Source organism: Canis lupus, chromosome 4, assembly GCF_003254725.2.
Source record: "Canis lupus dingo isolate Sandy chromosome 4, ASM325472v2, whole genome shotgun sequence".
Taxonomy (NCBI): domain Eukaryota; kingdom Metazoa; phylum Chordata; class Mammalia; order Carnivora; family Canidae; genus Canis; species Canis lupus.
The window spans coordinates 87,710,647-87,737,808 of NC_064246.1; the positions used below are offsets into that span (position 1 = coordinate 87,710,647).

General features: G+C 44.4%; 1 long non-coding RNA gene across 2 annotated transcripts; it reads left to right on the forward strand.

The window, feature by feature from the left end:
- The first annotated feature begins 4,719 nt into the window (after window positions 1-4,719).
- Window positions 4,720-25,327, forward strand: LOC112652827 (uncharacterized). 2 transcript variants are annotated; one of them, XR_003131749.3, is made up of 9 exons: window positions 4,720-4,924; window positions 5,260-5,429; window positions 6,253-6,441; window positions 6,809-6,957; window positions 7,355-7,476; window positions 7,917-8,125; window positions 9,834-9,888; window positions 12,276-12,392; window positions 24,914-25,327. It is a non-coding gene; the product is annotated as an uncharacterized LOC112652827 (long non-coding RNA). The 2 variants fall into 2 exon arrangements; XR_003131748.3 differs by having other exon boundaries at window positions 6,809-6,963; window positions 24,914-25,326.
- The last annotated feature ends 1,835 nt before the right edge of the window (window positions 25,328-27,162 follow it).

Consider the following 27,162-nt stretch of genomic DNA (forward strand, 5'->3'; position numbering starts at 1 on the left):
GGTGGAAAGAAAAGGGGGAGAGCCGTGGAATACAAGAACTCGCCCTGAAATGTAGATTTCAAGTTAAGAGGATAAAGCTTATTTGAGAGCTTTTAGCTTCATTTTTAAGTTTTAAATATTAGACATCTGGTATTTGTACGCCTGCCTTGAACCCTGTAAATAATTAAGAGCTTGTCTACAAGCCTGGAGTTAAGAAATCAAACTAAATTATTATCATCAACTGCTATGTATGGTTTAATAAGGGCTTCTAATTTTATTTTATTTTTTTTAGAAATATAGTAATATAATTCGGAATTCAGACTTCTGGGTTCAAAGCTAGGCTTTAGCTCTTAATCGTGGAAGATTTACAGAGGACATTTATTTAGCAAACTCACTAGTTGATCTACGTCCTCCATTCCCTCTGCGAAACACGAATGATACCCAAAACACTCATTGGCGTGATCTACTGCGGCACAGTGAACTACTTAAACGGGGTTGGCTTCAAGTAACAGTCTTTTATTTCATTCCCTAATCTGTAATTGGGAAGCGCTCAGCAGAGAGGGCTCCGCCCTATGCACAAGGTATAAGGTATCAGAGGGGCTCGGCTGGTGCTGCAGGGTCTGCTTTCCTGGGAGCTCCTTCTCGGGCTGGGCCGGGGAGCTGAGCTGGTATCAGCCGGGAGTGCGCTGGGGCCCTGGCTCTTCCCCATGTCGCATCTCTGCAGGGTGCTGGGGCTTTTTTGCAGCATGTGGCTGGATTCCAAGAGGCAGGGAGGCAAAGGAACAAGGTAAAAGAGCGTGGCATTTTTATGACTTAAGGTTGGAAGGCACAAGGCACCACCTTTGCCATGCTCTGCCACGGTAGTTAGGGACGCTCCTCCAGGTTCCTGGGGAGGGGACGGAGAGTCTACACGAGCGTGTGAGGTGGTGCATCTAGTTACAAGCATATTGGAAATAGAATCCTCTGTAAGAGACGTATACATTTCTGCTTTTACCAGATGCTAAGGATTATTACTATTTTTAGTCCAAAACTCTTAATACCAATGTCAACACATAATTTAATCAATTATAACTGATGATGAAATTGAGTATTAAAAAAAGAAAGTATTTTTAAAAAGTTGCTTTTTGTCCGCCCTGTGAACATTAGGCCTAATGTTTTGGAAGGACTAGACAAGAGTGAGCCACGCTAGTTGGATGTTGGAAAAGTATCTACGGAAGATTATAGAAAACAAAAAGAAATCTAGAAAGATTCTGTGTCAGATTGTTTCACATGTGTCTCCAGGTTTATTTTGCATCAGAGAAACTGAAACCAGAAAATGTTAAGCATATATTATACGTGTGGTTTCTGCCAGAAAAACAGCCTTGAATTCCATTAGCAACTTCTACCAAAGGAAAAGCCTTTGTCAAATTGACGTATATTATGCATTTAAAAGAAATAGAATGTTTAAGGTATGCATGAATCAGTTCCTAAGTATTCCTTGGTTCGATTTTCAAGTCACTGATGAATTCCTGGGCCTCGCTGCATCCAATGGGAAAGCTTTTGTTGTATTTGACCCTCCTTTGCCTCAGTGTACTCATCCATAAAATAGATATCATTGTCATGATACTTATTTCATAGTGGTTTTTAAAGATAGATTATTTATTTATTTATTTATTTATTTATTTATTTATTTATCTGAGAGAGAGCAGGGAGAGGGGCAGCGAGAGAGGGAGAAGCCTCAAGCAGACTCCCCACTGGGCGTAGAGCCCATCCCAGGGCTCACAAGGTCATGAGGTATGATCTGAGCCGAGTCCAAAACTCAGACACTTAACTAACCGAGCCACCCAGGTGCCCCTCAGAGTTATTCCCATCATAATTGTTTTAGGTCACCAGGAGGAGAGACAACCTTGAGAGGCCCCAGGTGATGAAGACCTTGCAGGGAACGTTCAGGAAAGTGAGGAGGGTCAGGAGACCACCGTAGCTCCCCCAGGTGTCAGAAGGAACCAAAGCATCATTCCAGACCCCCAGAGCTCTGGTGCCCCCTTGTCCTTTCTGTAAATAGCACTGGGACCTCCTACCGTGAGCTCACCAATCTCAACACTGAGCTTCTTTTCTGGCTGTTTCTCTTTCTACTCTGGGGTTTCCTCCATGGCTGCCCTGCTTCTATTTCTTCCTTCTATTTCTTGTACTAGTCTTTCAATTCCTCCAGAAAGAGGCTCGCACTGCGTTCCCTGATCTCCACCCAAAAAGAAGCACATTTATCTGGCACTTGACTGCCTTGTGAGCCACTGGACTACCATATGTGTCATGTGGTTTTTAGTCAAGGATCCAACTGCTGGCTCTCCATCCATTATGGCCAAGATATCTGCGTCTGAGGGCAAAAAGCAAGATAGCACATGCAATTCCACTCTGGTCGTAGGTTTAGGAAGGATACACCAACTGGCATTTGTTGTACTTGAGGAGTGCTGGTGCTGCTGGACCATTTGTCTTGACTCCCACCTTTGCACGGTGATTATTTGATTACAGCCATTGGAAAAAAAAAGGGGGGGGGTATCGTGCAGAAGAACATGAGGGGGAATTGGACACTGGTTTTGAATCTTGGCCTCTCCACTAGAATCTCTCTCTCTGCCCCCAATCCGTGTGGGTCGCTCTCTGTCTCTATCTCTCTTGATCTTTCTCTCTCCATCTCCCTCTGACACATACACACACACACACGCACACTATCCTTCTCATTAAAATTACTCCTAAGACTAACTTAAAATAAAAATCATTTGTTACCATTGCTCCCTATTTTCAAAGTATGTACTTAGGCAGAGAAGTAGATAACTCATCCTGAAAACGTATCCTGTAATCCCTACCCTGTGAGGATTAGTGTCTCTGACGTGTAGTAGGAGCATCAAGAAAGACGTGTCACAGAAGCACAGAGAAAAACAAAAGAAAACAAAAATGGGAATTGAAACCATTTACCCAAAGTGACACCTGAACCCAGCAACCTGTCCTTCCTAGTTGCTTACTATTTCAGCATCCTTCACTCTTTGGTGAATACGTACATTCTATCTTTAGAACTCATTTAGAGAAAACAATTCCAAAAATGATACAAAGAGAATCCATCTGGAATCAATTGTTCAAATGCTCAGCAAAACTCTCCTTCTCTTTGGAACACTCCAGTCCTCTAAATAGAGTTAAGATTAAAATAACTCTCCCATATCACTGCTGGCCAGAAAGTGGGGGAAAGAGATGTGCCAACATAATGGAATGAGAATTCCCACAAAAGATTCCCTTATGGTGTTAACCTGCAGTCCGTCTAGCTGGTTTCTCCTGGCCTCACACCTCCCGACAGTCACTCGGAGCTTATGGTGGAGCCTGGCAGTTCATTTCCTTTCTAAATAGAGCAAAGGGGTAGAGAAATCACCCTAAGAAAGAGAAGTTAGCACCAGGAGGTACAAATAAAATGATCAATGATCCAGGGGCAGCCAGGCCATCACTCCAGCCCCCGCCGACCGTATCCAGACTGTTACTCCGTGGCGTGCATTTTATCCCTTGGGGCAGAAGGAAAAATGCTTTTCTATACAGGCCAGGAACAGAAGATCCGTTCTTTAATAGAGAGCCAAACCCACTCACCCTTCCCAGCGTGGACCCCTAAGACCCCTTGCGACCGGGCTTCCTGGGGTGTAGTTTTATCAGAATATGTTTGCTTCTTCCTACGTGCAAATTTCAGGACATAAATAATGGACCCGACTCTGTGCAAAGTGATTTTCCAAAACACCAGGAAAAATGGGTTTCCTCCCATCCACTGGCTTTCTCTACCCACAATCCCAAGCTTCACATCTCCTAGTGTCTCTTTTTATTCGTCCTAATTAGCAGTAAGTGAATCCAGTCGTGTTCTGTGGTCAGCCAACTTACAATTGGATTTTATGTGCACTTTATACTTAGCAACCTGCTGCTATCTGGCTCCAGACACCGCCTCATCTCTGGTCATGGGAAGTGTCTGCTTTTGATTTATTTCTACTCGAAATCAAATGGTTGATTCTGTGTGCATATCCGCCGCACTGCGCCCATGCTGGTTTTCTCGGTTTCTCGTTTTTGAGAAGTTTAAAGTTTTAATAGGCAGCGACCGATTTGTGCTGCTCTGTTGAATGCCTGGCGTGGGCACCAGGATTCGTTTCGTAAGGAAAAGCTATCCAAAGGTCACGCGCGGGGGCGTAAAGGCGAGTGGAATGTCAGATCACGGAGGAGGACGGAGCATCGTCAGCTCAGAATGGGCTTCCTGAGCGAGGATTCAAGCACGGTCCTCTCTGACATAAGTCCCCTTAAGGGACTCTGTTTGGGCACATTCTCTGTATCCCTTTCCCTCTGTGCATCCGCACTCTGTAGCTAGGATACTAATTCTGATACTGTAATGAGTGATAAATGGGGTCTGCACATATAATCCAATTCCAGACCCCCCCCAAAAAAATCTCAGTATCAGTGATTTGCTATCCAATTTTCATGGATCATTTTTAATGATATAACCCAGACCCCGCTCCCTTATTTGTCTCATCCTGGGCTCAGGCTGGGCCCTCTGGGGTTGCTTAGCTGTTTCTAAGAGTGAGAGGGAGTTACTTCAAAGCCCCAAACGTCCCCCAGCAGGCAGACCCAAGAGCTGGGAACACAGAGCTGCTCTGGTCTCTCCAGCCCACCCCCAAGCTCCTGTGACCCCATAAAGTTCAGTGTCACACCCATAAAGCCAAACTTGAAATCTCCCAGTGTTACTCATTGTAATTTGCAGTGAGTGCAGCCCACCTAACGTCATGCCCTTGGAAGAAGCCTGGGAGGGAAAGATTTCCTGTGGGTTGGCCACAACTTGACTTGAAGCTGCAAGCCTCTGTTACACAGCCAGTCAGGGTCAGAGGCCTCAGCAGCTTGATCCCACCTCAAGTCATCCTGCTGGCGGCCAACGTGGTGTGGTTCTCACGGCTTGAGGAAGGTGCGTCCTACCCTGTCCTCGGTTCCACATGAAACTCAGGGCCTCAGCACCTTCAGACCAGAACTGGCCAAAGAGCTTGCCATCTTCACTGAAGGTGTCTGCTGACGCTGACCCCTCATAGACCATAATGTCCATTACCATCCCCAAAGAACTGCTTTATTAGAGACCCAGGAAAAGGGCTCCAGGAACCCACCCTGTGCCATGCTTTTTATACTGGTCCCTGGAGGGGACGCTTCTCACACTCTCTTTCAGGTTTCCTTTCATTTTTCTCTTTAAGTAAACACTTTTTAAATGTTTTTTTTAAAAAATATTTTATTTATTTATCTTTTTGACAGAGAATGAGTAGAAGGAGGAGCAGAGGAAGAGGGACAAGTAGCTTCTAAGCTCAGTTCAGAGCTGGATGTGGAGCCTGGTCTCACGACCCTGAGATCTGAGCTGAGCAGACATCCAGAGTTGGACATCCAGCCCACTGAGCAACCCGAGGTCTCCTCTTTTAAAAGACCTGGTATAATCATTGATTACACCTTCTAAGCTACTTGTTTCCAAGTCATCTGTACTGGCAAACACCCTCAGTGGAGGAAGGAGGAGCTATATGCAGACTTTTGCATTCATTTACTCCAAAAACATTAATTGAGCACCTATTATGTGCACGAAGTGATGAGTGCATAAAAACATTTACAATCCCTGACCGGAAGGACACAACTAAGTCCAATATACAGCCAGGGTCCAAGAGACTATGACAGGGCCTTGGAATAGGAAGCCCTGGGGCCATGTGGACACAGGGGTGGTCTGACCATGCATCGTCAGGGTAAGCCCTCCCATCAGAGGAAGTCTACACAGTCACGTACTGTTTCAAGTGTTGTTTATGGATCAAATACATAATACCTCCACTGTATTATTTTTCCATAATACCTCCAGCGTATTGGTTGTATATGGAATCCTTCTGTCCTTATGTGACTCCTGTCCTTGTGGTTTGCAGTGCAAGTTGACCTACAATCCGGAGAAAGGATAGCATAGCCATTAAGACTAGGGACTGGAATTGGGTCATAACTCAGTTCCCCTCTAGCTGTGCTGTGACTTTGGGCAAGCTCTTTAGCTTCTCCTTACCTTGGCTTTCTCCTCTGTGAAATGCCACGATACTATTTTCCTCACAAGGATGGAATGAACATTAACAGAATCAATATACAGAAAGCACATAAGCAGGGCTTGGCTCATGATAAAATGTTGGCCATGGTTGTAATCATGGCGAGGGGGCATGAAATATTTTGTGGTTGAAAAAGGGTTTCTGACAAAACTGGAAAAGTTTGGGAATGAAACTTTTCTTCCAGGGGTCTGGCCGGGGAGAATGAAGCCAGTTGCCATCAACAGGCATAAATCCTGTCGTCACCAGTCCTAAGTCAGCAACACGTGTTGGGCCACTCGGTTCAAAGTTGTCATGTCCATTTCTTGCATGTGCCCTCTGCGCATTGGTAATGGCCAGTGAGGACATCATCACCTGAGATGCTTTCCTGCTCCAGGTGCGTGAGATATACCCGATTATTTCAGGGCATCCAATCTCGATGGACTGCACTATATGGGGCTCTTTCTTCCAAGATCCTATGACAGCCAGACTCTATCCTGATCCACCCAGTGTGAACTTTAACACTCCTGGAATCCACAAAAACACTAATTTTACTTACCTCCCAGTGATACATAAAACCTGAGGTCATGGGCACAAATGACAGGGGGGAGGACATAAGGGCAGGGAGGGGAAGAGACATTTATTGAAGTCATGATGGAGATAGAGGGTTGAAAATGTACAGTCAGATTGGGGAAAAATATACTCCAGTTTTCATTTGGGCCCATTTTTCTGAGTAGGTTTAAAACTTTTTCTTCCTCCCTTAGGACTTCCATTTTCCTGAGATATCTCATTACTCAGTAACAAGCAAGAAATATAAATAACCAGGACCTGCAGAAATCTCCCAAGTCTCAATGCCATTTACAACTACTCAGGTTTTGGATTCAGAGGGATTAAATGATAATGTCTCATGGAGGTGAGGGTGAGTCAAGAATAATCTTTCAATTCCTTATCCATAAATCTCCATTTCCTTCCTACCTGTCTCTCTCTTTCTCCCCCTCTCTCATTTTAATTTCCCCGTGGAGGTGAAGGGGGCTGCATCTGGGTGGCTCAGTCAGTTGAGTGTCTGACTCTTGATTTTCACTCAGGTCATGATCCCAGTGTTGTGAGATCAAAGAGTTCTGTGTCGGGCTCAGTGCTCAGCGCTCAGCATGGAGTCTGCTGGAGATTCTCTCCCTCTCCCTCTCCCTCTGCTCTCTCTCTCTCTCTCAAATAAATAAATAAATCTTAAAAAGAAAATTTCCACCATGTCTCTCTCCATCTCTCTCTACCCCTCTGCCCATTTGTTACCTGTCATCTACCTGTCTATCTAGGGTCTAGACTGAAGAAATGATGATGAGTGTTTCCAGGAGATCTGCACTTTGGGAACCAAGACGGTTGTTGTAAATGTGTGCTTAGTATGAAGGACAGAAGCGCATGAAATCCCACTCAGAAGGTAAACAACTAAGCCACCTCTCTGTGCCAAGTATTGTCCCTCGAGGCTTCAGATCATCTCATTTTATTCCCTACAACAATACTGTGGCAGGTTTCAGTCTTTCTATTTCTCCAAAGTGGAAATATGAGGCTTAGGGAAATTAAAACATTTTTTTGGTGTCCATAGCTGAGAAGTGGTAAATTTGTCTCCATTTAACACACAGGGAAATGGATTCAGGAAAAAAAAATCATTTTAAAACAGTTGCAAAACTAAATTAAATAAAAATAAGGCATGTTTTGGGGATCCAAATGGTCCCCCCAATGATGCGGCAGTTTGGTCCTCCTGGGACACAGCAATTCCCCACCGCTCAGCCAGTCTCTGACATACATTTCCTCTCTGTCTTCCTCTCAACTCCTTCACCTACCACTCCCTCCTGGACCAACTTCCCTCTCTCAAAACAGAGCACCTGGCCCATCAGCCCTTTACCTGTGCCCCTGCCATGCTGGCTGTGGGATTGTTCTCGGACCATATTCAACAATGGATCCTTCCTTCCTGGGACAGAAGACCTCCAGAAGCTCCCATGACACTTGCTTCTTATGCTACCTCCATCCCCTCAAATCCTTACCAATGAATGAAGGGGAGTTTCCATTTCTGATGAGATTTCAGTGAGGTGGGATTTTCCAAACATTAACTATTTCAGGTATTTTTTTTTGGGGGGGGGGGTTAAAAATCTACTACGGTTTAAGAGGCTCCTGTCAAGTTTATCCACAACTCTCGTGCTGGCTGAAACTGAGTCATGAGTCATGCCTATGCCCTGAGAGTGGAAACAGGTCAGCCAGCAATTGAAGAAGTGGGTGGCACAGTGAAAAGAACGTGGGACATGCATCTGCCAATTGTTGGATAACTAGCTGTGTGACCTTGGTTACATCAGCTCTACTTCCTCTAAGACTCACGCGGTACATCCTGCTGTTCCCAGAAGGTGCTGTGTCAGTCAAATGAGACAATGGCTGTGGGAGAGTTTTAAAAACATTATATACGTATAAGAATACAAATACGAATATAGAATACAAAGATACACATTTTATTTACATATAAATTATATATACATATGCATGTATGCAAACATTTTTGACGTAGACGTAGATGGAGAGTAGTCTATACGGCATAAACACCATTTCCATTAAGCCAGAAGCTGAATGACTCAGACTGGCAATGAGCAAATGATGAAGAAGGAAAGGTCATGGGACATCTAGAGGCAACACTGAGCTGAGTCATTCTCCCGAGGCCCTCATTACATTGTGGCAAGTCAGTACGGGTGACATGGGGAGGGCATATCAGGTGAGCAAAGGAGAGGGAGGGAGGTTGTACTTTTGTCCGTGAAGTGGCTCAGGTGGTAGAAGGTCAGTGACAAGGCAGAAACAGACTGGCGGCTGAGGACACTCCATCGGGAGCTGTTACCCACCCATTAACTCGTTCAATTAGGTAGTCATTCTTCTCACAAGTGTTGAGCACCTACTATGTGTAACGTACTGTGGGGGCGAGGCTGTGTGACAGAGTTCTCGCCCTCCCTCATGTAGGTAACAAAGGCCTAGTGAAGTCAAGACAAAGTAAATGCCACAAATGGGATATGGTGATCCCTCCCCATCCATGTCTTATTCTCCGTGGCGAGCTCAAAACACCACCCCAAGAAAGTGTAGGACTGGCCCTTCCTCTGCATGGGAGAGTTAGGTGTGCCCCCTGTAGGGCCTGGGCCTATGGTGGTAAAACAAATGGCAATACTGGAGTAGAGGTTTGGTTGTTTTGTTTTGAGAGAGAGAGAGAGGGAGGGAGGGAAGGGATGGATGGGGGCGTGGGAGAGAGAGAGAGAGACAGAGAGAGAGAGAATCTTATGCTGGCTTCATGGCCATCCCAGAGCCTGTTGCAGGGCTCAATCCTGAGATCGTGATTTGAACCAAAATCAAGAGTCAGATGCTTTACTGACGGAGCCACTAGGTATCCTTGAGGATTGGTTGTTTTGAAAGAAGACCTTCGGGATCCCTGGGTGGCGCAGTGGTTTAGCGCCTGCCTTTGGCCCAGGGCGCGATCCTGGAGACCCGGGATCGAATCCCACATCGGGCTCTCGGTGCATGGAGCCTGCTTCTCCCTCTGCCTATGTCTCTGCCTCTCTCTCTCTCTGTGACTATCATAATTAAAAAAAAAAGAAGACCTTCAAAGGAGTTAGGATGCTGAGGGCTAGTGCTTGGTCACCAAGTAGGGTGTTGGGCTAGTGTACAGGAGTCAAGGGATAGTTCTAGTCCTGCTTCCAGAGCACTGAACCCCCTCACCCCGCTTATGCCCTCAGTATCTGTCTCCGCTTACAGATTATATCCCCCCTTTAGGAGCCTTGGGATGATGAATCTGGTAATAAATGTCAATCTCCACAGTGCTGGGTAGGTAAGTGCTTGGGGGAACTCAGGGCTCCTCATGCCAGCTTCTCCTCCGGAGTAAATACTGCCTCGGTTATTGGCGTCTGGAGGTTAATGTGGTTGGAAGGGAGTGGATCTTAATAAAACTTGTCCACTGACTACACAACTTCATTAAAATATCCTATTGATTTCAAACTCCTCCCCCTCGTCTTCCCCCACCCCGCCCCAGCTTTCTGGATGGTCTCATTATAAAGAAAGTACTCCTTCCTACAAGATCGAATGTTGTTCTAAATTGGCAATAAATAAATAAATAAATAAATAAATAAATAAATAAATAAATAGATAAATTGGTGGTACACACGATACTGGGGCTGGGGCAACGAACACGGGGCCTTGTGTGGCCTTTGCATTTGTCCAAACAAGGGGCACGTTCTTTGGAAGCGTAATTTTCAAGGATATTATGTGACGCTTCTTTGAGTCTGGAAATGGAAATAATTTCACCTGCAATATTTAGAGCTGGGACTAATGAATCTTCATATCTTTTCAAACTCATCTATTCTTATTTAAAAGTGATGAATAGTGGCAGTTTGGAAAGATGTACTTGTTCATTGGCGCAATAAAAAATAGATGGCATTGCAGCGCAAAAGTTCTTAATGTCCTTTCCCAAGGGGAAAAAATAATTGCTACAAAGAATTAGAATTTAACTCCTCGCTCATTCCTGCAGAAGGTTCACCAGCGTTTATTTTTATCCTTTGTACGACCTTCCCCCCCCCCGCCCCCCTTAATTCACTCAGTTCCTGCGCAGAACATTTTGTGTTTACGTAGAGAGATTCATGTTTTCTCACCTGTTTGGCATATTGATAACAAAGGAAATATTCGTTTTTAAATTCTTTTTCTAAAGAACTCAAGGCGCTTTAATAGCTTAAATTCAACATACAGAATTCAGACTTTGTGTATCGCTCTCCCCCATTCCCAGATGAGTAAATACTACCTGAACACAAACTTTATCTCCTGTTTCTAACACGGAAAGGGTCTCAGGAGAAAAATGACTCTAAGTAAATGCAGAGTAAATACGTCCTTGAGGGAAGAAGGGATATATGGGTGCTTGGGAGGGAGGAACTTTTAGTTCTTCTTTCTGGATTATGGTTTCATTAGAGAATGAAGACCAGTAGCATCACCTGAAGGGCAGAGTTAAGTTATATTCATGCAACTAGGATTTTTTTCAGTGATGTGGTAGGAAGGGAGTCAGGATGTATTGATTCTGACTTCGGCTTTTTTTTTGGTAACTGATTATACGATTTGAGAATATCAAATAATATCTTTGGAATTCAGTTTCCTCATATACAAGAAGAAAGGATTTGACTAAGCGATGGAAAATACTTAGTATGTCTTTCTACTCCCCCCAACCTCGCGCCCACCACGGACCCCAGTAACAACCTCAGCATTACCTCTTGCTGAGCCCACAGTTGGTTTTGGCACAGCTTCAACATCATGCTCTGGGTAGACACAATCAATTGATAAGACTTAACAATTGAAATAAAATCTATTTGCCACCCCTGGACTGGAAGGTTCCAAGGGTCCCATCTAAAACCCTAGGCTTCCCTTCCTTACACAGCCTGTCTACATTTAATAAGAAGGATTTAAAACAACTGAACATTTGGGAAGCATCCATAACACCCTTTGTTAGAGGGACTCCCCAGGGAACACGGCCCCAGGCTAATGAAGTACTTAAAACGTCACATGCTTAACCCACAGTGGTCATGTGCTAACTGATGGGCTGTTGGGGTCCGACCTCAGGATACGGAGATATCATCTGGGCTCTCCCAGACGTAAGCTGCACTACATGATTTTAAAACTATGCTGCAAGCAAAGGAGAAAGAGAACACTTAGCCATAAAAGGATCCAGATATTGGCAGCAATACACTATTAGATCTCTGTGGAATTTGTGTTGTTGTCGAGATGACACAGCAAAGACTTAGAGCTCTGAGCCTGATTTCTCTTAGCCTCCTGGACCCAACTGCAGAGTGACATATATTAGCAGGCTGGGTCTGTACTAAGGAATTACATATGTGCATACATTACCCAACTGACCTGCCAAGAACATGTTGTGTAATGATTGCATTGATGAGGTCCCTACGAATAAACCCTGATTCGTATCTTCCTGGCTTATCTTATTTTACTCTGGACTCTAAGATTCTCTGGCCTAGAGAAATTAAGACATTCATAAAGGAAACAAAGCGTTTTGAAAATGCACTATCGATTTATACTTGCAAATGGTCAATAGACTTGGGGAGAATAAGAGCTCCTTTTGTTTTGTGTGTTACTTTGGTATGATTTGAAGCCCAGTGTCCTTCCAAATGAATCTATAAAGTGATATTAATGAGGATGCTCTGCTTTTTCTCTGTCTGCAAGCAGCGGTGATTCTTCCCAGAACTTCCTCACTGACTGGAGAAGACAATTCAATGATGTTCTGGTGCCAGAAACCTAGAGCTCCTTGAGGTCATCTAGGAAGGTCAACTCAGGGGGTATGGGGTAGGTAACCACGTCCATTCTTCTGCAGTGGCCCGTGTGCACGTTCACTTCCCCCTCTCTGCCTTTCTCATCTCTGGGGAGCAAATACATATTGAACACTCGTGTTAGTCTGCCCCCGCTGCCTTCACAAAACCCTACAGACTGGGTGGCTTATACATCAGAAATTAATTCCTTCAAAGCTCTAGAGGCTTGGAGTTTAAGATCAAGGTGGCACCGGGGTTGTTCCCTCTGAAGGTCATGAGGGAAGGATCTGTGCCACATCCCCTCTTTGGCAGACAGATGGCCATCCCTCTGCACACGTGCACCCCTGGTGTTTCTGTGTGTCCTTATCTCTTCTTATGAGGACACCAGTCATATTAAGTCAAAGTCTACCCCAACAGCCTCATTTTAACTTAATTACCTCTTTAAAAGTCCCTATTCCCAAATATAGTCACATTCTGGGGTACTGGGGCTCCAGCACAACTGAGCTCACGGTAGCACTCATGGTTTAGACTCATAAATTCTTGACGCACACAATCTTCATCCAGTCCTCACAGCAAACCTATGAATTAGGTACTACTATTGCCCCATTTTACAGGTAAGGAAATGGAGGTCCTTGGAAAGAACTTATCCAAGATCCCAAATACACACACATGCAGTTATTTCATTTGATAGGTTCATTTCTTCTTTCTTTGAAGGGTGCTGTAAATAAGCTTCATTATATTTGCTAGCATGAAAACAATATCTTATACTTGTGTGTAAACTTAAATAATTATCCTTTTTTGACACGCATCTGTATCAGGATTCCTTACTGTATTCCAGTGCCTTGTATTTATGACGTGCTCAATAGTTCATAATCTGATTTAAAGGTATTTGAAGGCAGAAATAGAATATAGAAATGGTTAGAAAAGTCCAGAGTGACCGAATTCGCTAGATAGCAGTTTCATCTGTGATGAGAGATGCAGCATTATCAGGACACGGATACTGATCGATGTACACTTTTGAAAATTTGGCCAATATAAGGAGATGTTTCTTTTTCCTTCTTATTATAGAACATATTGATTGGCGGTGCCAATGAGTCCCAAAGTGCTTGAAGAAATTAAATGTGATTTTATAACTTTTTCTAGTAATTATTTTTATGTAATTGGCAGAGAAACAAGTATAGGAAAGAAAGTTATTATTTCCCCAAGGTCACAAAGGAGGAGTAAGGCGGAGGTAGGGCTGACACCCAGCACAGCAAAATATGTGGATACATATTAAATATTTATCACCACGGGGGCTTTAAGCTGTGATATCTCAATTTGTTATGCAGTCACTTTCCTCCAATTAAAAGATCTGTCAGAGAAGACAATGTTTCCTGCCACTTGCACATACATCACATATGTGGAAAGGCACATGATGAATTTAGCTGGAGAATATTTATATAATCAGTGCTTAATCATTATTCTGTTAGTTCAAGTCTAAAGCCTCCATCAGCTACAGTATTCGCACACAATCCACAACAAAATGTTTTCCGGTCTTCAGGAGGGGAGACCCCTACGTCCGTATCATAGGCAGAGGTTGCTTAGATACAGCTGAGGCTTCCCTTGGTTCCACATCCACAGCCCCAAGACAGGGATCCCACCATGTTAGTCCCTGGGTTTTCTTTCTTCAGATCTGGTCTCCCTCTCTGCTCCCCCCGAGGGAGGCACGGTGCTGAACACCACCACCACCTTGTTTCATCCCGATTTTTCACCCTCCAAAGTCTTACTCATGACCAGGGCAATTCCTTCAAAAACAAAGACTTGGAAGGTACGGTGGCCCGCTCCTGGGCTTAGCGCTCGCTGCAGTGGAGGAGAGAATGAAACCACAGTGGAGTCTTGAACCATACTCCGCTTTCCAGCCCTTCTGCTTGGAGGGATTCGAAATGACTGGCAGTCAAACAGCCCGATATAAAGAACCAGATGGGTGGAGGAGCCTTGGCACTACGCAGGGTGTTCTGTGGCTTGGCGTAACCCTGAAATTACCCAAACTTTGATGGATGTAAGCCAGGCTCTTAACTCTATTTTAATGTGGTTTTTGAGCCTGAGACCCATACTTACATATTGTATACAGCTGTGGCTGCCTGCAGAAGCAAACCTCTGTAATAATGGTTTTATTTTGTTTTAGAAAGAAATACTATACGAGTATTCCTCAATAAACCCCTAAACTTTTTCTCTCTACAAAACCAGCAGATTTATCTATGCTTTGGGTTCTGATTTACGTCTCTAATTTGGCTCTGATGTGAGGTAGATGTCTTCTTCAGACGTTATTTCCCTTAGAGCTACCATTTGTCTGATTCCACTGTGAAGAGATAGCTCTATCTGTGCCTACCTTATGCTCTAAAATCTACCTGTGGGTCAAAGACCTGAGTCTATCTGTCTTAAGAACACAGGGAATTATGGGATAACTGTCCCCAAAACACCCCTTTATGGCTGTGGATGCCCAAAGTTAAGTGAGAATGTTCCTCAGGGTAGTGGGTAGAAAAATGGGGCTTGTCTATACATCTATGCTGCTTTAAGAAACCTCACTGAGAGGTGGTTACAGCTTTCCTCCAAACGTAGACTGACCAGTCTTAGGTTATAGCTGTGTCTCTGTTGTATTTCAAAAATCCAAAAGAAGCCAACAAACAAATAGACCTACTATTTGGAGAACTGTAGGTTAGAAAGATAATGCTTTGCAATATCACAGTATTTCCCCTTTGGATAATGCAGCCTTTCCTCCATCCAGTCAAGGCCAGGAGACTGAAGCTTATTGCTCAGGAGAGGAGGGTGGCTATCATTTAAAATAATAATGATGATAATAATGGTGTTAAATGCTCATAAAGTGTGTATTATATGCCTGGAATTGCTCTATACAGTTTGCATTAGTTCTTTGAATCTAGTCTTATCCCTTAACGCTGGGCAGGCAAACATATCCCTCTAGGCTCACACATGAACCATCTTAGGCTACTGAAACAGGAAACAAGATGGGAACCGAGGGGTCGAAGCCTTATTTAGCAATAAGATAATGCACTTCCCTGACATTTTCTTTATGCATATAAAGAAATTCTTGGACTTTGCATGTAGATTCCTTTAGGAATCTAGTTCGGAAATGGGAATCTGGTCATGTTTTTCATCACACGCTCTGATTATTTCAGGATACATGGATGTACTCAGTGATAGCCTCTTCTGACCCATCTTCAGAGTAACACCAGGAGTCTGATCAGATAAAATAAGCATAGAATTCAGGTGAAAGTTCATATTTTCAAACAATCTTCTTAAGGGCAGCTCTTTGTTCACATAAAATATAGGCACAGGTCACTCAAGATAGCTCTAGCAGGAGTAGGAAATTCTATCAATTTTTATTCTACAAAGTGGCCATGTTCTTCAGAGTGCCTTAATATCTTACAATTATTCTGTTCCAAATTTTTTCATCTTGCATTCAGCCTAGCAAATACAGCTAATAGAGAAAAAAACATATCCTTTCTCTAATATGCACAAATCATCATGTTGTACATTTAAGTATCTTACAATTTTTTGTCAATTGTAACTCAATATAGCTGAAATAAAATGAAATAAAAATAAAGTAATTCAAATCCAATTTGATTATTTAAAGACTCCATTTAGATACTCACCAGTCTTACCCCCCAAAAAATTTCTTAGCCACTGAAGTATCTCAGGCACTACTTCTTTCCCTGGATCTTCCCTAGAGTTGGATATAAATGCATGGAGGAAGGAAATGCTTTATGTACATGTCTGGCCATAGGAAAAACAAAAGATCGTATCCCCTGGCTTAACCCCAGGATTATGTCCTTAGTCTGTGCTTTGGCTGCTTCCCAGTGGGCAAACTATGTGGCTGGCATGACTCAGGTCTTGTTTCTCTGTTCATTTTTGTTTGGTATATGTCCTGAGGTATTATTTAATTACAGGCAGAAGATATAAAATGTATAAAAGATAATTTCAGAGCACTTGTACAGCTCAATAGTTATTTATGACAATGAATAAGTAATATTATTGAAATCATATTCTCTGTATGTCCTCCTACCCCCAAAAAGAAAAGATTTATTTTTAAAATATTTGGAAAGAGACTTCTGAGAGCATTTATATATACAGAAGTATATTTCTTTAATCAACAAATGAATATTATCTCAGGAGATTGTGTGGTTCCAAAGCATCTTATTAATTCAAAAACATTTTTCAGTGTACCCTCACATCTTGCACAATTTTCCCAAAGTCCTTGGAAATAGCACTCCAGAAACGGGAGGAACCATGGCCCTGACTGAGGGTGGTCCATGTGCCCTGGAGGTGAGGGTGAGGATGGGCTGGGGTGAGTCCTGGGAATATCTTTAAGGAATTATATCTTCTCTTGTCTCCCTCTGGGTTAGAAGTGAGCCTGGGGAGACATGGGGAGAGAATGGTCATGCTGAGACCAGTAGGCAGGAACTAGATGCTAGGTCTTCTTGATATCCCCAATTCTGAGAATAAGTGGGGGTCACAGTACCTGCATTTCCCATATAGGGCCAACTGTTATCAGAAGCATTGGAATCCAAATTCCCAGGTTCTAGGGACTTCACAACTCTAAAGTTAATGCTGAGAAAGAACAAAGCTGGAGGGATCACATTTACTGATTTCAAACTATATTACAAACCTATAGTAATCAAAGTAGTCTGGTACAGGCATAAAAACAGACACATAGACCAATGGGTCAAAATCAAGAGTCCAGAAATAAACTCTTCCATATACAGTCAACTAATATTTGACAAGAGAGCAAAGACTACTCAAGGAATAATGGGGAAAGAGTGTTCTCTTCAATAAATAGCATTGAGAAAACGATATTCACAGGTAAAAGATTGAAATTGGACTCCTAGCCTACATCACGCACAAAAATTAACTCAAAATGAATTAAAGAATTAAATGTAAGACCTGAAACCAGAAAACTTCTAGAAGAAAACATAGAGGAAAATGTCCTTGAAATTGGTCTTGGCAATGCCACCAAAACACTAGCCACAAAAGCAAAAAACTAAGCAAGTGGGACTATATCAGACTAAAAAGCTCCCTATCAAAAAAAAAAAAAGAAAGAAAGAAAGAAAGAGAAAAGAATAAAGAAAGCTCCCTATCATTTTGTTCAGTTCAACAAAATAAAAAGATAACCTATGGTGTGGGAGAAATTATTTGCAAACTACATCTAATAAGGAGTTGTTATCCAAAATATGTAAGGAACTCATAAAATTCAATGGCAATAAAACTAAAACAAACAAAACCCCCAAACAATATGATTAAAATGTTGGAAAAGGATCTGAATTAGACACTTTCCCAAAGAAGACATGCAAATGGCCAGTGAAAAGGTGCTCAACATCACTCATCATTAGGGAAATGCAAATCAAAACCACAATGAGATACCACCTCACACCTGTTAGAATGGTTATTATCAAAAAGACAAGAGATAGTAAGTGCTGATGAGGATGTGGAGAAAAGAGAACACTTGTAAACTGTTGCTAGAAATGCAAACTGGCACAGCCACTACGGAAAACAGTATGGAGGGGCACCTGGGTGGCTGACTCTTGGTTTCAGCTGGGGCATGATCTTGGGATCATGGGATCAAACCCTGCATCAGGCTCCTTACTCAGCATGGAGTCTGCTTGAGATTCTTTCTCCCTCTTCCTCTGTCCCTCCTTCTCTGTGATTTCTCTTTCTGTAAAATAAGTGAATCTTAAAAAAAAAAAAAAAAAAAAAAAAAAGAAGAAAGAAAGAAAATGGAGGTTCCTTAAAAAATTAAACAGAGAACTCGGATGTGATCTAGTAATCCCACTTCTGGGTACATATTCAAAGAAAGTGAAATCATTATCTTGAGGAGATACCTGTATTTCCACATTCACTCTGGCATTAGTCACAATAGCCAAGACTAGAAACCGGATAAGTATCCATTGTTGATGGATGCACGAGAAAAGAAGATATATTGTATATACACACAATGGAATATTATTTAGCTGTAAAAAGAAAATTCTACCATTTGTGATAACATGGATGAACCTTGAGGGCATTGTGCCAAATGAAAGAAGTCAGATGGAGAAAGACAAAATAGTGTATGATCTTCCTTATATGTGGAAACTAAAAAAGTTGAATTCATAGAGAATAGATGCTGGTTGTCAGGAAGTGGATGGGTGAGAAGAATGATGAAAGGTTAAGGGTATAACTTTCCAGTTAAAATATGAATAAATCCTAGGGGTCTAATGGACGACATAATGACTATAGTTTGCAATACTGTGTTGTATCCATGGAAGATGCTCATAGAGTAGACTCTAAATGTTCTCACCACAACCACCACAATAACAGAAAGTGGTAATCATAGGAGGTGAAGGATGTGCTAACTAAGCTTATCTGCGGTAATCATCTCACAATATACACCTGTATCAGATCGTCACGTTTCGTACCTTAAACTTACACAGTGATAAATGTCGATTATGTTTCGAGAAAGCTGGGGGCAGAAAAGAAACTTCACAGCTAAACACATTTGCAGGGGCTCCCTCCCTTTCCGTAGGCCCAAGGCAACCCACCAGCTGCTTGGCTTAGCTTCGCGATGCTTTATCCTACACTGGCAAAGAATAAAGTTTTCAACTCAGAGACCTGTCCTGAAAATATGTATGTTAATATTTTAAGAATAAAAATGCGTTTTTACTATTTTGAATAAAAAAATTTCTAAAACATACCATTATTTTACCTGATTAAAAATAAAAAAACCTACAGAGAAAAGTAATCTTGCCTCAATTGCTTAGGATTGTAATTCTTAACAGTGGACACATACAATATGTGTCCCATGGAAGCAAAGTGAGGAGGGAGAAAGAGCAGACTGCCCAGAATCAGACAGTCCCGGGCTCCAATCCTGACGCTCTCATACATGATGTCTTCGTCTTCACGATGCAGTCAGTAACTCCTTGCCCTGTCAGAAGATAATATGTGCAAAGTGTGTATTATGTGGTCTGGCATATAATAGGCACTCAGTAAATGTTGGCTTCTCTTCCACACTCTTTGATTCTCCTTGATTTGTCTTCCCTGTAATTTTCTCAAAACTCAGAGATACACAGAACTGTTCCTTAAGTTCCTAGGACAACTGTGATGAGTGACGCCTAAGATTCCAATATTCTCCAGGTTGGGGGTCTACGTAGAGTGAGGAATGAAGGCTTTTCCTGCCCTACTCCGTCCTAATGAAAATACAAAAAACAATGACCGAGTCTCTTGTGAAAGGGGCTTATATTTCCCCAGATCTACCCATGTTTCATTTAAAGGTTGGCTGAGCTCCCATTTCCAATGTATAGATGGAGGCATGCAGTTGTTTATTCATTGTGCTTTTTTAAGGAAAAAGAAAACGAGGTAGAGTAGGAAGTACTTTTGTTTTTTAAAGCCTCCCTTAGTCTACACATACCCAAAGAAACGAGTAATAAAAGCTCATCCACATTAGGTGCCTATTACTGCCTAGACTCCATTTTAAGCACCTTACAATTATTAGCTCACATAACTCTCACAACAGCCCCATGAAGTAGGTTGCAGAGAGGACTGAGGTGTCAAGGGATTAAATCGGACCATCAAGCATCAGGGCTAGGATGCTTGAACCCAGGATGTTTGGATCTAGAGTCTCTGCTTTTGGTTTCTGTGCCGCGTGTCATAACTTCATAAATAGGCATTAAAACATCATATATATGGGTCATCATCAAGAAAGACTTGGAAAATACTTTAGATTTAACTAGTGGTAGTGAGTTCCCTAATGCGCAAACTCCATATCTCAATGTAGGAGTTGGTTGTAGAAAAAAATACAAGGCAATTTGCAGGCAATAGAATATATTCAAGCATTACCAACACCGCCCTACTCATGAAAAACAGTATTTCAAATTAAAAAGCTGTAATTTCAAGGATCCTATGAGAAAAAATAATCTTTCCTTCAGGGAGTTCCTACAGAGTAGGGCCTTAGGGCAGCAAGCTCGAACAAATTAGCCCTGGAGAACAATGGACAGTGGATCAAAGTAGGGCCACCCTCACATCCATATAAAGTGTGACTCTCCACACCTGCCTTCTAGAAAAAGATTTCCTGGTTGAGGGAAAGAGAAGGGTAACTAAAGGTCAGACAGAGGTCGATCTTCCACAAAGAATTTTGCCTTTAAAGCCAGATATGTGAACTGGGACAGTCTGGCCTGTAGGTGGGCGGCAGGGAGCATAGGGATTCCGTTTCCATGTATCTGATTTAGGACCCAATATCCTTGTGTTTAAAAGGTTTCCCTATTGATTTTTCTGCCAAAGATGTCTAATTCCATTCAAAAGCCTTGGGTTTCCTATTTGCCTTATATACTCAGCCTCCGGCTCATATTCAGAGCTCTGGAAAGTTCAGTGCTTGTGTTCAGCACATTAAGAATCCCAATACATTAACAAAGGCAATGTTCCCATCAAGTGAAAGTTTTGCTTAATCTAAGTGTAAGAAATACACTATAGGACTGACCATTCCGGGACGCCTGGGTGGCTCAGCGGTTGAGCACCTGCCCCTGGCTCAGGATGTGATCCGCGGTCTCAGGATCGAGTCCCACATCAGGCTCCCTGCCTGGAGCCTGCTTCTCCCTCTGCCTATGTCTCTGCCTTTTTCTCTGTCTTTCATGAATAAATAAAATCTTAAAAAAAGAAGAAGAAGAAGAACTGACCATTCCCATAAACATATTTGAAAAACATGCAATTTCTCTTCATCCCACCTCTGGCTCTGAGCTCTGCCCACTGCCCCTTCTGTCTGGCTCTGTTTGTCTGAAGTCCTCTCCGGCCCCACCCAGCTGAGAGGGCCCCAGGGAGATGCACCAGAGCAGAATGGTGTTGACATTTCATTGGTCAAGGGTGATGTCATGCTCTAAATATTTGACTCTGGAGATTAGAGTAATTGAAAACACGCTTTCATTCTCTAAACACCCCTGTGACACTGTCTCTTACATCGGCCTTATTTTCCTCCAAGTACAATTGTCAGTATATCGATGTTTTCCTGAATATAGGGTTTTATTCTCTCCTCTTCATATGGGACGGCCGTAGTTCAATGACTAACCGATTAGCTGATGCATCCCCATCTTACGTTGCCCAACGGCCCTTAATCTCTGTTCACTGGATACTTCAGGAAAACGTATGCACGAGCATGAGCATGGGCACGTGTGTGTGCTGCGCGTGCGCACCTGCACTGGTGAGTCTCTTAGCGTAGTGTTTCAACTTAGTTACAGAATGAAGGGTGGAATATTGGTAGAGTACCTCATTACTCTACCAATACAAAATAATGTGTCGTTATCTTATTTATATCGTATTATTGTCAGAGCAAAGAGTCAGACCACCTACATCTATGTGCTAGAAATGTACTTTTCTACCAGTACGAAATAATGTAGTATTAGCACCACATAGCCATCTTGGATTTCATAGAGAATCTTAGACTTGGAAGAAATATGAAAGACCTTCTAGTTCAAATCTTACACCATTATTCATGTTACAAAATGACAAGGAATTCTTAAAACTCTAAATTGTAAGCTCACAATATCTTCTTTTGCAAAGAACATGTACTTTTTGCCAATGCTCTTTTACTTTCCATTTCATTAAGCTTTTAAAGTCTTATCTGCATGCGTTATATTTTGCATGTCCTCACTTCCCCTGCTCGCACCGTTACTATATCTGGCTACCGTTCCTATTTTAAAGGCACCGTTCTTCTCGTAGACTTTTATTTTCTTCTACATTGCTTGTATTCTCTTCCACTTTTTGAAAAATACTATACATCTTAATAGATCTGAATCAGAAGGAAAAAAGAACGATAAATTCCGGCCACCCTCTTACCGACAGCCCCATGGTGGAATGTCGACTACATCCATGACCACTGGAGGCTATCATGAGATAATTAACGTATCCTTTCATCAGGGGTTCAATAATGACTGCATCAGCTTCAGACTCCCCTCTTCGCAGAGACGCCTCGCCGTCACAAGACAGTGGTTTACAAATGGAAGATAACAAAGTTTACGACTTTGTCCGCAAAGCCCAAAGCAAAAGGCTTACAATCCACGCGAGCCACATGGAGAACTCTGAATAGCTCTTCATCTCTAAAGTCCAAACCTAGGTTTGTGATTTCATCAATTTGTAAGAAAAGGACTATGCGATGTGCACGCTCTAGTGTCGAGATGTGGATCCTACGTCACAAGTGTCCTTGTGTGAGAGCGGCGGAGGGAGGTTGGACAGAAGAAGGAAGCAACGTAGTGGCTGGAGCATGATGCTCCTGCTAGCTTTGAAGATGGAGGATGAAGGGGCCATGCAAGGGGCTCCGCTCTGGGTGCTGGTGAGGGCAAGGACACAGATTCGTCCCTAGAGCTTCTAGAAGGAGCGTGGTCCCACTAACACCTTCATTTCGGACTAAGTGTAAATGATTTCAGACTTCTGACCTCAAAAATTGTAAGGGAATGAATGTATATTGTTTTAACTATCAGGTTGTGCTAATTTGTCAGAGTAGCAGTGGAAACTTAGTGTTCTACATGCCTGAGTTGAGGCCAAAGGACTGTGGGTAGATAAGGCCTGTTTTCAGGTCTGGGCTACAAACACTGCCCACATGGTTTCCTCAAAGCTCTTCGTGATGCGATGGGCCAAAGCACGGTGACCACGGAGGCCACATACCGAAGACAGCAGAGCTTCCCAAGCCCTCGAGAAACTATGCGGACAAGACAGGAGCCTGCCAGGCTGGGACTGGTCTGCAGGACGCAAGCTTCCGTGGTGCGAAAGCTGTTACTCCTTTTGGGGTCGATCGGTTCACAGCGGTTGCCAGCACGCGAGCCACTGCAGCCGGCGCACGGTCTCTTTGGCCCTCGACACCCCTGTCTCCTGAGCGGTTTATTCTCTTCCGTCCCGAGCAAAGCCCTTCATGGCCCCGGCTGGTCGTGCCAAGCATGCCCTGCAAAATGACGCTTCGTGCGCTTCTCACCTCTGCTGCCACAGCTCCTGAGAAAGCACCCAGACACTGACGGGCTCACGCGGCCCTATCAGCAGTTGGGTGCTTGCCACCTGGGACTTCATAGTCCCCTTGGAGGGAAACAGCAACTGAGAGTGTGACCACCTCCATCTACGTGCTCGTCGCCTACCTGCCTACCTGCTTACCTGTCTACAGCCACCTATGGCCTGAATACTTTGGTGGAGAGACAGACAGGTGCTCCGGGTGGCTGCGCAGGTGTTCCCAGGACCGTGTCTAGAGCCCTGCGGTGGCATAAATGTCTATGTCACCACTACGGCATAGACAAAGGAAGCGCAATGTGCTGTGAGACTGCTCAGCTGCAGCACGTAACCGTATCTAGGTGCCAGGTGGGTCACACAGCGAGCCGCAGTTCCAGGCTGACGGTGGCAGGTGGGCGGGCAGGTGAGCAGGCAGGTGGGCAGGCAGGTTGGCAGGCTGGGGCCTGTGGGCCCTTGTGTCCGGGGCAGGGGGAGCCGAGCTGAGCTGTGCAGCCCCGAGCAGGGCAGGGAAGGGGGAGAGTGGGGCGGGTGGGGGTCCCCAGGATGCTTCCCTGCGCGGCCTCCACCTGGAGGCTCTGAGCAGCGGAAAGGTGGCTCTGGGGTGACGTGGGGGCCCAGCGGCCTGCCTCCCCAGAGCCTTATGTGGAACAACGTGTGTGACCTGGGGAAACCGGAGTGAATTCAGATGAAGTCCGTTTGCCTTTCTGGTTGGTTTCTGACATTCATGACTATTAAGCACGATGAGCTCCACGTCAGCGGGGGGTGAGGGGACAAAGGCCACCCCCGGCCCTCAGTGTCCCCGCCAGCGGAGGCCATGCGCCTAGCACCTTTGCCTGGTCGCCGCCAGGCCGTCCTGGGCCGGGACACCTGCCACGGCCGAGACTGCAGCGCAGGCCACTCCATGTGTCCTCTGGCCTCCTCCTCCTCCTCCTCAGGGAGCTTCTGTGGGCTCGGGCTGGGGCTCCCGGGGCCTGGCTCCGGGGGGTAGGCCCGCTCACGGCCCTTGTGGGGCTGGAGGCCGCTGGGGCCACCATCCTGCAGGGCCTGGCCTTGCCCCTCGCAGTGCAGCGAGGCCCTCTCACCTCTCTAGCATCCGGCTGCGTAGACAGCGGCACCCCCGCATCCTCACCCGACCGGGCTTGCTTCCCGGCCCGCACTGCAAGCCTCGGTGCTCCCTGCGGCCTGTGCCCCACTCCTCCTCCGAGAAACCAGTGCTCCCAGTTTCCCCAGCATCCCTGCTGCGTGACCTTGTCTATTCAGCCCATCATTCTGGGTAGTTTGCTTTCCATCAGACACACCTGGAGCTGTTTGCCCCTTTTTCTCGTTGAAAAAAGTCGGCGAACTTCTACTGAGACCATTGTAGGATTTTCCTTTCTGGTAAAGAAAAAAAATGCAACCGACATTATTTGCTCAGGGTTGGCATTAGCAACCCAAAGATAAGCTGTAGGGTTTAGGTGCTTTTTTTTAAAAAAAAAAATACTTTATGTAAAAACACTTTGTAATTGTCAAAGTGTTTTTGCAAATAACTATTGTCCTTTCTGTTGCTCTCATTAGGGCGATTCATCGCTCCTTTCCCAGTCCGAAGAACGCGCAATTAATGGGACGTGAAACCATCTCGACCCTCACAAGCCAACCCGGACTGACCACTGTTGATGGAAAAGAAACACATTTTATGTGCTTGAAGAGGTGGGCGGCCTGCCCCTTAAAATGATAGATGTAGGTGAAGATTACATGGCTTACAAAAATTGCTTTCAGAATCTGAAGGAGAAGATAATTAAAAGTTAAGGCGCCTGTTCTGGTTATAGGATAACATCAGTAATAAACGTATTCGCGGAAGGCGTTTATAATTACCATGCATCTGCTTTGGAACGAGCTGGAACATATCACATTACTAAGCACTGGTTGTCCCTGACGTGGATACCGCGGATTACCTCTGCTGGTTTGAACGGGAGGTAAGCGAGCAGATGAGAAAGGAGTTGGAGATAATCAATGGAGCTACTAGTAGATGAAATCTTGGCTTTAGGAGCGATTTCATAATTGCCTCCTTAGCATAAGAGATCCTTTATTTCTCTTGGGAGTTTTTGGGATATTGGTTACAGAATAATTTCTACTAATTCTCAAGAGGCACCAAGGCCAACACAGAATTCATTTTGCTCTTAAGAATTACAATGCAATTATCTTATATAATCGGGTATTAAATCTGGCTGGACAACTGCAAGATACAAGCCTCCATCTCCTGGCACTGCAGCCTCTGTGCCCAGTGCTTGCAGAGTCGCACGTGTGTGTGCCACTCAGGGAGAGGACTTTGCCTTGGCCTGGAGCTGAGAACTGATCCTGCCTCTGCAAAGTCATTCATCCACTCTGGGGGTTGGGTGGGGTCAAAACAGTACAGCGGCTGCTGCGTAAACCCAGGGATCTCTTTTCTGCCCCCAACTTCCCATTAGACCCTCATCTCAGTCCATATAAACCAAGAATGGGGGATCCCTGGGTGGCACAGCGGTTTGGTGCCTGCCTTTGGCCCAGGGCGCGATCCTGGAGACCCGGGATTGAATCCCATGTCAGGCTCCCGGTGCATGGAGCCTGCTTCTCCCTCTGCCTGTGTCTCTGCCTCTCTCTCTCTCTCTGTGACTATCATAAATAAATTTAAAAAAATTTTAAAAATAAAAATAAATAAAAATAAATAAAAATAAACCAAGAATGGTATCCACTCCGGTTTTTTTTTTGCAGTCGGGGGAGGGGGGGTGCTATGGACTGAATGTTTGTGCCCCTCAGAATTTATATGCTGAAGCCCTAAGTCTCAAAGTGATGATATCAGGACATGGGGCCTTTGGGAGGTGGTTGGTTTTCCCATGAGGCTGGAGCCCCCATGATGGGATGAATGTCCTCGTAAGAAGAAGAGACTACAGTGCACACTCTCTCCCTCTCTCCCTCTTTTGTGACGACACAGCAAGAAGCGCCATCTGCAAACCAGGAAGCGGCTCTCATTGCCCCTCTATGCTATTTGTTGCAGTGGCCTGAACTGGCTAAGACAGGCGAGGACGACTCAGTGACCGTCTGCTGCGTAGTAAACATTTCAGGCTCTTGGGCCATCTGTCTGCAATAAGACTCTGACTACAGCCACCATCAGGCGGGCACCTCATGCTGGCAGTCAAGGGGAGGCGAGACGGAGGTTGGCCTGGGTCTCCCGCCATGTGCCCCTCTGTTTTATGAGAGAAGGAGATAAGCTTCCAGCTCACTGAAGCCATCGACACACTGTGAGTCTCAGGCTGCTTGCTCCCTAACCGATTTCTCACCGAATCTCTCTATTTCTCACGTCTACAAGGTACCTCACAGTATTTTGAGCAACACGGATCCTCTATCTTATCCCACTTTATTTTTTCATTCCCTCAGGGTGGAGAAGAAAGGTGGAGACAACAGGTGTTTCCCAGGGGAACGAAGACACTAGAACTAGAAATGCTGCTGTTGGAATGAGAGCAAGGCTGGGGCCAATCACATGGGGCTGGAAGGTCCATGTCTCCTTCCTCTGCTCTGCCGCAGACCATTCTGATCACTTGTCCTCAGTGGGTTACGTAACAGGGCTTTTGTTGCAGGAAACTAAAAAACAGAACCCCAAACAACACGCAAACAAAACTTTTGGCGGACTTAAGCAGACAAGTATTTGATTGAGAAGACGTGGGGAAGCTCTTAGGACACGAGGCCGTGGTAACCAGGAAGGCTACCGGCAAACGCCTGCTCAGGAACAGGAGATGCCGGCAGCGACCGGGCCAGGCCAAGCCCTGCACCGCCAGTCGGGAAGGGGCAGC